Genomic DNA, 10,292 nt, shown 5'->3' with positions numbered 1-10,292 from the left:
AAGTGAGAGAAAAGGCTGGTATAGCTCAGTGGTAGAGCACTTGCCTAGGTTTTATCCAAGTTTCTCTGTCTCTCTCTCTCTCTGATTTCATTCTCATTCTTGCTCCTCTCTCTAAATATCCATCAGAGAAAGACCATGTGAGGACACAGCTCCATGGCAGCTATTTTCGAGCCAGGAAGTGCCCTCCCTGGAAAGTGAACTGTGAACTGGCTAGAACCTTGATCTTGGACTTCTTGTCTCCAGAACTGTGAGAAAATTAATTCTATTGCTCCAATTAGTCTATGCAGGTTTGGTGTTGTGGCCGGAGCACACTGTTGTGTAGTCTTAGTGAATGCAGTCACGAGTGTGAATATCGTTTGTTATAAATTGCTAAGGTCTAAGGGATGTTTATTACCTCATTACATTAGCATGTAATGGATGCCAACTCCTTTGACTGAAGGAGAGAAAGGTATATTGGAGTCACAGCTGCTCTGCTCTACAAAGATAATTCCATCACTTGAACAGTTGAGATTTACAGAGATTTGAATGACAACAAAACAGTTTAAAGCTCCATAAAAGAGAAACAATAGGGCTGGAAAGATGGCTTAGCAGTTAAGGAACTTGCCTGCAAAGCCAAAGGACCCAGGTTCAATTCCCCAGGACCCATGTTAAGACAGATGCACAAGGTGGCCCATACGTCTGGACTTTGTTTGCAGTGGCTAGAAGCCCTTGCATACCTTTTCTCCCCATTAACTGCCTTTTGCTTTCTCTCTCAAATAAAAAATAAAAGTTTTTATCTTGAAAAAAGCTTTAAAAAAAAAACTTTTGAAAACAGAGTGTTAAAGTCTATGGGATCTGGCTCTAGCTAAGGCATAGCTAATTAGCACTGAAATAGAGAAATATAACTAGGATGACTAAAAACCAAGCACTTCAAGGCACACACCGGGAGAACTGATGAAAGACTCTTGTCCAGAAGATGTGAAGAGCCGGGCATGGTGTCGCACACCTTTAATCCCAGCACTCAGGAGGCAGAAGTGGAGGACTGCTGTGAGTTGGAGGCCACCCTGAGACTACATGATTCTAGGATGGCCTGGGCTAGAGTGAGACCTGATCTCAAAAAACAAAAATAAACAAAGAAAAGATGTAAAGAACTCTTATAGCTCAAGAAGAAAATGAACAACATTATTTGAAAATATTATGGGTAAGGAAAGTGCAAGAAAAAAAGCAAAAAAGAACACCGGATTTGATCTCTACAGACAGACTGTTTATTAAGAGGAACAGTGAGGGGCAGCAGCCTTCCCGTGGGATGAAGGCTGAAGCCCTGAGCCAGGCTGGGGTTCAAACTTATAAGGAGGATCCTAAGAAGTGGACTGTACCAGGTGCAGTTGATAAGAAAACTATAGCTGCTTTATGTCCTTGTTCAGAATAGGCTTCTTCAGCCAGGATTGTGTACGGGAGGATACCCAGATGATTTCTGGTCCTTCAAGGTCATCTAGGCTAAGAGGAGTACATCAGTCAGGGAAGATGTCAAATTTAATAAGACCAAATACTTTTGTGACTTAAAAATTTTTTTTTACTGACAACTTCCATAATTGTAAATAATACCCCATGGTGATTGCCTCTCCCATTCCACCTTCCCCTTTGAAACTCCACTCTCCATCATATTCCCTCCCCCTCTCAATCAGTCTCTCTTTTCTCTGTGACTTCTTTATTGCCTGCTAGTTGTAGGGATTGCTATTAACTCTTCAGTTCCCTCTAATTTTCAGGGAAGACTATTAACCCTTCATCATGGGTGTGGGGTGGGGCTGGAGAGATTGCTCACTGGTTAAGGCACTTGCCTGCAATGCCTAATGACCTGAGTTTGATTCCTCAGTACCCATGTAAAGCCAGGTGCACAAAGTGGCACATGCATCTGGAGTATGTTTGCAACGGCTAGAGGCCCTGGCATATTCATTCTCTTTCTCTCTGCTTGCAAATAAATAATTTTTTTTTAAGAAAGCAACAGGTTTCTTTTTTTAAAAATATTTTTTGTTCATTTATTTATTTATTCAAGAGTGACAGACAGAGAGAAAGACAGATATAGGGAGAGAGAGAGAGAATGGGCATGCCAGGGCTTCCAGCCACTGCAAACGAGCTCCGGATGCGTGTGCCCCCTTGTGCATCTGGCTAATGTGGGACCTGGGGAACCAAGCCTCGAACCAGGGTCCTTGGGCTTCACAGGTAAGCGCTTAACCACTAAGCCATCTCTCCAGCCCTAATTTTTTGTTTTTTAAATATATTTTATTTATGTATTTATTTATTTGAGAAAGAGAGAGAATAGGCACTCCAGGGCCTCCAGCCACTGCAAATGAACTCCAGATGCTTGTGCCCCCTTGTGCATCTGACCTATGTGGGTCCTGGAGAGTTGAACCAGAATCCTTTGGCTTTGTAGGTGAACACCTTAGCCGCTAAGCCATTCCTCCAGCCCTTTTGTTGTTGTTTTTGAGATAGAGTCTCACTCTAGCTCAGGCTGACCTGGAATTCACTCTGTAGTCTCAGGGTGGCCTTGAACTGACGGCGATCCTCCTACCTTTGACTCCCAAGTGCTGTGATTAAAGGCGTGCGCCACCATGCCCGGCCCCTTTATATATATTCTATGCCAACTAGTAGAGTCCTAAAAAAATTAGCATTTACAAAATCCCATCCAAGGCACCTTCAAAATCACCCCATAATCTCACTTATCAAAACGTGACAGAAGGAAAAAGTTTCTTTGCAACCCTTTGAGATTCAACTTGAGAGCTACCAAAACGTTATATATAGATGATGCTAAGACACATTATGTGACTCTCTCTTGAGAAGCTCGCCCCCACACTTGGGTATATTTTGCTCTTTGTCTGAGCAGTTTTCTTTTCTGGGCTTAAAACCAACATCATATATCTTTAATAAACCCTAGCTGTGGCAGAGAGCCCGAGAGCAGGCTTCGGTAGCTTCTCCTCTGTCCCCAGCCGGTGCCCGGGCCCCCCAGCCCTGCCCCCGCCCTTGTCCCGGGATCGCTGCGTCGCACCCACCGTGATGGAAGACGACGGCCAACCCCGCACTCTTAGAAACGGCAAGTTTAGAAACTTTGCGCTGACGCTGTGCCCTCTTCCTAACTGCGGAACTGCTTGACGGGGTGATCCTTGCATATGTAGGTAACCTCTCCAGAGATGTGTCCGAAGTACTAATACTTTATTTTGTTTTTTTGTTTTTTTCGAGGTAGGGTCTCACTCTGGTCCAGGCTGACCTGGAATTAACTCTGTAGTCTCAGGGTGGCCTCGAACTCACGGCGATCCTCCTACCTCTGCCTCCCGAGTGCTGGGATTAAAGGCGTGCGCCACCACGCCCGGCTAGAAGTACTAATACTTTAGTTCTTCAGTCAGATCGGACCCTGTAAGAGCCGCAAAACGATAACAGCATACAAGCAATGACCCATATTGCTTTGTGGAATTTTATGAACACAGGACGCAGCTGCTGCTATGAATGGGAGAAAAATTTTGGGAAAGGAGGTCAAAGTAAACTGGGCAACACCACCAAGTAGCCAGATAAAAGATACTTCCAATCACTTCCATGTGTTTGTTGGGGATTTGAGTCCAGAAATTACAACAGAAGATATCAAATCAGCATTTGCCCCCTTTGGTAAAATATCCGATGCCCGGGTAGTTAAAGACATGGCAACTGGAAAATCCAAAGGCTATGGTTTTGTGTCTTTTTATAATAAACTGGATGCGGAAATGCAATTGTGCATATGGGTTGTCAGTGGTTGGGAGGTCGACAAATCAGAAGCAATTGGGCCACATGAAAACCATTCACACCTAAAAGTACACAAGCAGTTGAGGTTTGAAGATGTAGTAAACCAGTCAAGTCCAAAAAATTGTACTATGTACTGTGGAGGAATTGCTTCTGGGCTAACAGATCAGCTCATGAGACAAACATTCTACCATTTGGACAAATTATGAAGATACGAGTTTTTCCAGAAAAGGGCTATTCATTTGTCAGATTTTCAACTCATGAAAGTGCAGCCCATGCCATTGACTCCGTGAATGGTACTACAATTGAGGGACATGTGGTTAAATGCTATTAGGGTAAAGAATCTCCTGATATGACTAAAAATTTCCAACAGGTCGACTAGAGTCAATGGGGCCAGTGGAGCCAAGTGTATGGGAACCCACAGCAGTATGGGCTGTACATGGCCAATGGGTGGCAAGTGCTGCCCTATGGAGTATATGGACAGCTGTGGAATCAGCAAGGATTTGGAGTAGATCAAACACCTTCTGCTGCTTGGATGGGTGGATGTGGTGCTCAGCCTCCCCAAGGACAAGCTCCCCTCCGGTAATACCTTCTCCTAGCCAAGCTGGATATGGAATGGCAAGCTACCGAACACAGTGAGCTGGAACTCTAAACAAAATTGTAACTCATGACAGGCTGTGATTTCCTGTGACACTCTGAAGACATGAAAGTAGACATAGAAAATGAAAATATTTATTATAAGAATGGAAATGTTTGGAACCTTTAGCACAGCTTTGCTTGGGTGAACGGACACATGTCTTCTAGTTCTGCCTTTTTAAGTTTTTGTTCATGATGGATATGAACATGATTTTTCTTTGCGTACAAAACTGAGATAAAGTCAATAAAGACAAATAAATAAATAAAAAACCCTAGCTGTGCTTTATACTGCCTAGTCCTGAAATTCTCTTCTGCATTGGAGCCTCAAATCTTGGGTTTGCTTGTGTAGAAGTTGCTAAGAGATTAAGGGAATTCCTCAGGCTGCTGTGGGTGGCAGAGTGGAACTGTGTCTCAGTCCCTGCTGCTGCTAACAGTACTAAACTTGCCATCTTGACTTTGACAATTGGGTTAGGGTGATATTTGTCAGAGTTCTCCACAAAGGACTCTGTCATATTTCCTCTACATGAAGTCCTCCACTACAATGTAGGAAGAATGGAGAATGTTCATCTGTAAACTACCTAGTCTTTCCAAGCCCACCACAAACAACTCTTTGGAGATAGAGTCTCTGCTTTGTGCCCTACTTCTGCATTTATCAGTCTCTTTAATTGTTAGTACCTTAAAAAAATAAAATAAAAGGGCTGGAGAGGTGGCTTAGCAGTTAAAGTGCTTGCCTGAGAAACCTAAGGACCCAGAACCCACATAAGCCAGATAGATGCACATGATGGTAATGCATCTGGAGTTTGTTTGTAGGGTGGCCAGAGGCCCTGGTGTGCTCATTTTCTCTCTCTCTCATAAATAAATAAAAATAAACTACTAACAAAATAAAAAACAGGATGATGTCTAGCACATCGTCGATGTTTATCAATGTTGAATGAACGAGATTAACAGGCTAAAAAAGGGGCAGTTATAAGGAAAAGTTGGAAGAGGAAAGTCTAGATTGAGAAAGTCTAGATACAGAACGTACCTGCATCTGGAGAGGAGGAAGGGTACAATCTCTAGGCATCTGTGCTTGTCCTCTCCAGCCCATTTGAAGCAGAGTGACCTTGTGTTGAGACTGGAGGGCAGTTATGTCATTATAGCTGACCTTGGGTTATGTGCTCAGCAAGATTTTGTGGTTCTTACTTTTGAAAAATATTGTATGGGCTGGAGAGATGGCTTAGCGGTTAAGCGCTTGCCTGTGAAGACTAAGGACCCCGGTTCGAGGTTCAATTCCCCAGGACCCACATTAACCAGATGCAAAAGGGGGCGCACGCATCTGGTGTTCGTTTGCAGTGGCTGGAAGCCCTGCCACGCCCACTCTCTCTCTCTATCTGCCTTTCTGTCTGTGCCTGTTGCTCTCAAATAAATAAATAAAAATAAACAAAAAATTAAAAAAATATTTTACTTATTTATTTGCGAGAGAGAGAGAATGAATGGGCACACTAGGGCCTCCAGCCACTGCAAAGGAACTCCAGTTGCATGTGCCACCTTGAGCATCTGGCTTACATGGGTCCTGGGGATTGAACCTGTGTCTTTTGGTTTTGCTGGCAAGCCAGCGCCTTAACCCCTAAACCATCTGTCCAGGAGTCTGTGGTTCCTACTTTTAAGGTAGTCGTTCTCAAAGATTCCTGCCTCTGCACCAGAGGAAAGGCAGAGAGGGGTGATGACCTCAAAGAGCAGCATGCTCAGTCCTGGGGTAGAGTGCTGAGAAGAGGCCACTGAGAGACGCACCAGTCCAGAGTGGCCTGTCGGTGCAAGCCAGAGGCAAGGCTCTCCATCAGCCAGGCATTCACCCTGCACTGGCACAGGAAGTGCCTGAAAGTGAAAAGAAAGCCTAGGCTAAAGGTCCAGGTGTGGAAAAACTGTTCTGAGCAAAGAGCTGGTCAACAGAAAGAATGGGGGTGCTCCAGTGAAATAGAACAGTAAGGTTTAAAGGAGACTTGGAGAAGCAAAATATGAGAACTACATTTTAAATGGAAAAGGGAAAATCTAATTTAATCTAAATGACCATCAAATCATAAACAGTTATAATTAAGAAAAGCAGGCACATAATAAACAAGCTCTTAAAGGCAAAGTCTCTTACTAGAACGGAAATCCAGTTTTCTCAGGAAGCTCACATTTCCTGCTGACTTTGTTTGCTTGGAAAACTCAGCATAGCAGACCATCTGGGATAATTAATTGGAGGGTAAAAATGTCAGAACCTGGGTAAACAAAGATTAGCACCAAGATACCAAAATAAAAAGGAACACGGAGCTATAAAAGAAGCCAAGTTTGATGGGATAAAATTCTGAACAAAATTTGGGAAATTCCAGAGAAAATTGTTCTGCTTTTTTCTTGAATGAATGTCCTGGGTAGACACTAACTCTTTCAAGTGTGGTGTGTGTGTGTGTGATGTTGAGGATGAAACCCAGGACCACTGGAACGAGGAAAGCGTCTACCCCTGAGCAACATCCAACTCCTGCTTTCATATTTAAAAATATCACAGGTTCCAAAACAAATTCCATGAAACGTCAATAAAAGCCACAAAAAGGTATGTAATTCACACATTTTAAATTTTTTTTTTTTTATTTGAGAGCGACAGACACAGAGAGAAAGACAGATAGAGGAAGAGAGAGAGAATGGGCGCGCCAGGGCTTCCAGCCTCTGCAAACGAACTCCAGACGCGTACGCCCCCTTGCGCATCTGGCTAACGTGGGACCTGGGGAACCGAGCCTCGAACCAGGGTCCTTAGGTTTCATAGGCAAGCGCTTAACCGCTAAGCCATCTCTCCAGCCCAATTCACACATTTTAAACAAACAAACAAACAAACAAACCACGTGTGGTGGCGCATACATTTAATCCCAGCACTTGGGTGGCAAAGGTAGGAGGATTGCTGTGAATTCAAGGCCACCCTGAGACTCCATAGTGAATTCCAGGTCAGCCTGGGCTAGAGCAAGACCCTACCTTGAAAAGAAAATCAAACAAAAAAGGTGGTGCTGGAGACATGGCTCAGTGGTTAAGGCACTTGCCTGCAAAGCCTAATGCCCTGGGTCTGTTTCCCCAGTACTCACATAAAGCCGTATGTACAAAGTGGTGCATGCCTTTGGAGTTTATTGCCACTAGAAGTCCTGGTGTTGTGCCCATTTTCTGTCTGCTTGCAAATAAGTGGTGATAATAATAATAATGATAGCCAAGTAAATGAGCAGTGGTAACTGTCTCACTCAATGACTGAACCTTGTCTTTGGCACATGGTGTACAGCCATTTGGAAGCAAGAGTGGGTGTTAAGCCTGAGATTCTCAGATACTTCCTCTCAAGAAAAAGGGGGTGGCAGGCTGAAGAGATGGCTTAGTAGTTAAGGCTTTTGCCTGCAAAGCCAAAGGACCCAGGTTCAACTCCCCAGGACCCATGTAAGCCAGCTGCACAAGGTGGCACATACGTCTGGAGTTTGTTTGCAGTGGCTGAAGGCCCTAGCGTGCCCTTTCTCTCATCTATCTGCCTCTCTTTCAAATAAATAAATAAATAAATAAGTATCTCTTTCAAATAAATAAAAAATTTAAGAAACAAAACAAAAAAAGCCTCCCCACAAAACACACACACACACACACACACACACACACACACACAAGACCAGGCCTGGCGTGGTAGCCCACGCCTTTAATCCCAGCACTTGGGAGGCAGAGGTAGGAGGAACCGTGAGTTCAAGGCCACCCTGAGACTACATAGTGAATCCCAAGTCAATTTGCGCTTCAGTGAGACCCTACCTTGAAAAACCAAAAAAAAAAAAAAAAAAAAAAAGAGAGACCAAAAGACAAAAACAAAAACTGGCAACTGAACTCAAAAATATCAAATATCTGGGGAACATATTCTTTCTTCCCCTTGAGCTGCAGAAAAGCAGATTGTATTCCATGATAAAAAGTCACATGCTAGTTTTGAGTAAGTGGCAAAAGGAGAACAATTAAGAGCATCTGTTTCCAGTTTTCTCACTCCTCATCTCAAAAGCGAAGACATGGGCGCTGGTGGATTTCAGGCACTGGAGTCCTAGGAGAGATAGGAAGTTCAAAAGCATGAGACAGAAATTTCCATCCATGAGCTGGTGCAACTGTCAAGAGATGGTTTTCCAGAGCTCCATGCACGCTAAGCACTCACTCCTCCATTGAATTACACCCAGCACCCTGCCCCTTTTCTTCCTTTTTTTTTTTTTTTCAAAGTAGAGTCTCATGAGCCAGGTGTGGTGGCACATGCCTTTAATCCCAGGCAGAGGTAGGAGGAGCACCGTGAGTTTGAGGCCACCCTAAGATGACATAGTGAATTCCAGGTCTGCCTGGACTAGAGTGAGACCCTACCTCAAAATTAAAAAAAAAAAAAAAAAAAAAAAGTAGAGTCTCACTCTAGTCCAGGCTGACCTGGAATTCATTATGTCATCTCGGGATGGCTTCAAATTTGTGGCAATCCACCTGCCTCTGCCTCCTGAGTGCTGGGATTAAAGGTGTGTGCCACCATGCCCAGCCTCTTATTTGATTTCTAATTGACTTTTGAATTAAAAAAAAATTATTATTTTTATGTTTTTCAAGGTAGGGTCTCACTCTAGCCCAGGATGACCTAGAATTCCCTGTGTAGCCTTAGGCTGGTCTTGAACTCACAGCAATCCTCCTACTTTTGCCTCACTAGTGCTGGGAGTAAAGACATGAGCCATCACTTCAGGCTCTAAAAACTTTTTTTGTTTCGAGGCAGGGTCTCGCTCTAGCCCAGGCTGACTTGGAATTCACTATGTAGTCTCAGGGTGGCCTTGAATTTATGGCGATCCTCCTACCTCTGCCTCCCGAGTGCTGGGATTAAAGTTGTGTGCCACCACGCCCGGCCTTTATAAAAACTTTTTGACAACCTCCATACATGTACACAATATACCATGATCATAATCTGCTCCCACAACCCTCTTGTCCCCCCTTTCCTATGTGCCTCCACTGAATCCCTTCTTTCCAACTAGTCTCTGTTCTATTTTCTTTAAGGCAAGCCCAACAGACTGACTTTTTTTTTTTTAATGAGAGAGAGAGAGAATTGGCACACCTCCAGCCACTGCAATCGAACTTCAGTCGCGGGTGCCATCTTGTGTGCATGCGCAACCTTGTGTGCTTGCATCACTTTGTGTGTCTGGCTTACGTGGGACCTTGAGAGTCAAACACAGGTCCTTAGGCTTCCCAGGCAAGTGCCTTAACTGCAAAGCCATCTCTCTAGCACCTTATTCTGTTTTGATGTCATTTCCCTCCTCCTATTACGCAGGACTTATGTAGGTAGCATCAGCCACTATAAGGCCATGAATATCAAAGCCCCTGTGTCTGGAGGACGGTATTGTAAGCAATCCTCCCTTTCCTTGTCTCTTAAATTCTCCTTGCCCTCCCCCCACAAATTCTTCCCTCTAATGAATTGACCATTACATTTCCAAGTTTCTGAAATGGCCAACAGATCACAGAAAGACATTTCTTTAGGCTCCTGTATGAAACAAGCAGATTCAGTAAACTGCCAGTCTTGATGTAGGGCCAATCTTAAATTCTTTCTGCCACCTCTTCTGCATTGTCCCTGAGCCTTAGAGGGCATGACAGAGGGGCTTCACTTAGTAGTGAACACTCCACTGTCTCTCTCTCTCTCTTTTTCTTTAGTGCCATGTTTTTTATTTTTTATAATTAACAACTTCCATGATTGTAAATAATATCCCATGGTAACTCCCTCCCTCCCTCCACTTTCCCCTTTGAACCCTCACTCTTCATCACATCCCCTTCCCCCTCTCAATCAGTCTCTCTTTTATTTTGATGTCATGATCTCTTCCTCCTATTATGATGGTCTTATGTAGGTGGTGCCAGGCACTGTGAGGTCATGGATACCCAGGCCATTTTGTGTC

The 10,292-nt window shown here is 43.9% G+C and overlaps 1 non-coding gene and 1 pseudogene across 1 annotated transcript; one reads left to right on the top strand and one right to left on the bottom strand.

Annotated features, from left to right (window-relative positions):
- The first annotated feature begins 3,030 nt into the window (after positions 1–3,030).
- On the top strand, positions 3,031–4,383 carry LOC101614225 (annotated as a pseudogene).
- A 5,417-nt stretch (positions 4,384–9,800) lies between these two features.
- Positions 9,801–9,937, bottom strand: LOC123453922. The gene has a single exon (XR_006633092.1). It is a non-coding gene; the product is annotated as a small nucleolar RNA SNORA2/SNORA34 family (small nucleolar RNA).
- Positions 9,938–10,292: the final 355 nt, after the last annotated feature.

Source organism: Jaculus jaculus, chromosome 12 (genome assembly GCF_020740685.1).
Source record: "Jaculus jaculus isolate mJacJac1 chromosome 12, mJacJac1.mat.Y.cur, whole genome shotgun sequence".
In the NCBI taxonomy this organism is placed as follows: Eukaryota; Metazoa; Chordata; class Mammalia; order Rodentia; family Dipodidae; genus Jaculus; species Jaculus jaculus.
This window is presented reverse-complemented; position numbering and strand designations above follow the sequence as displayed.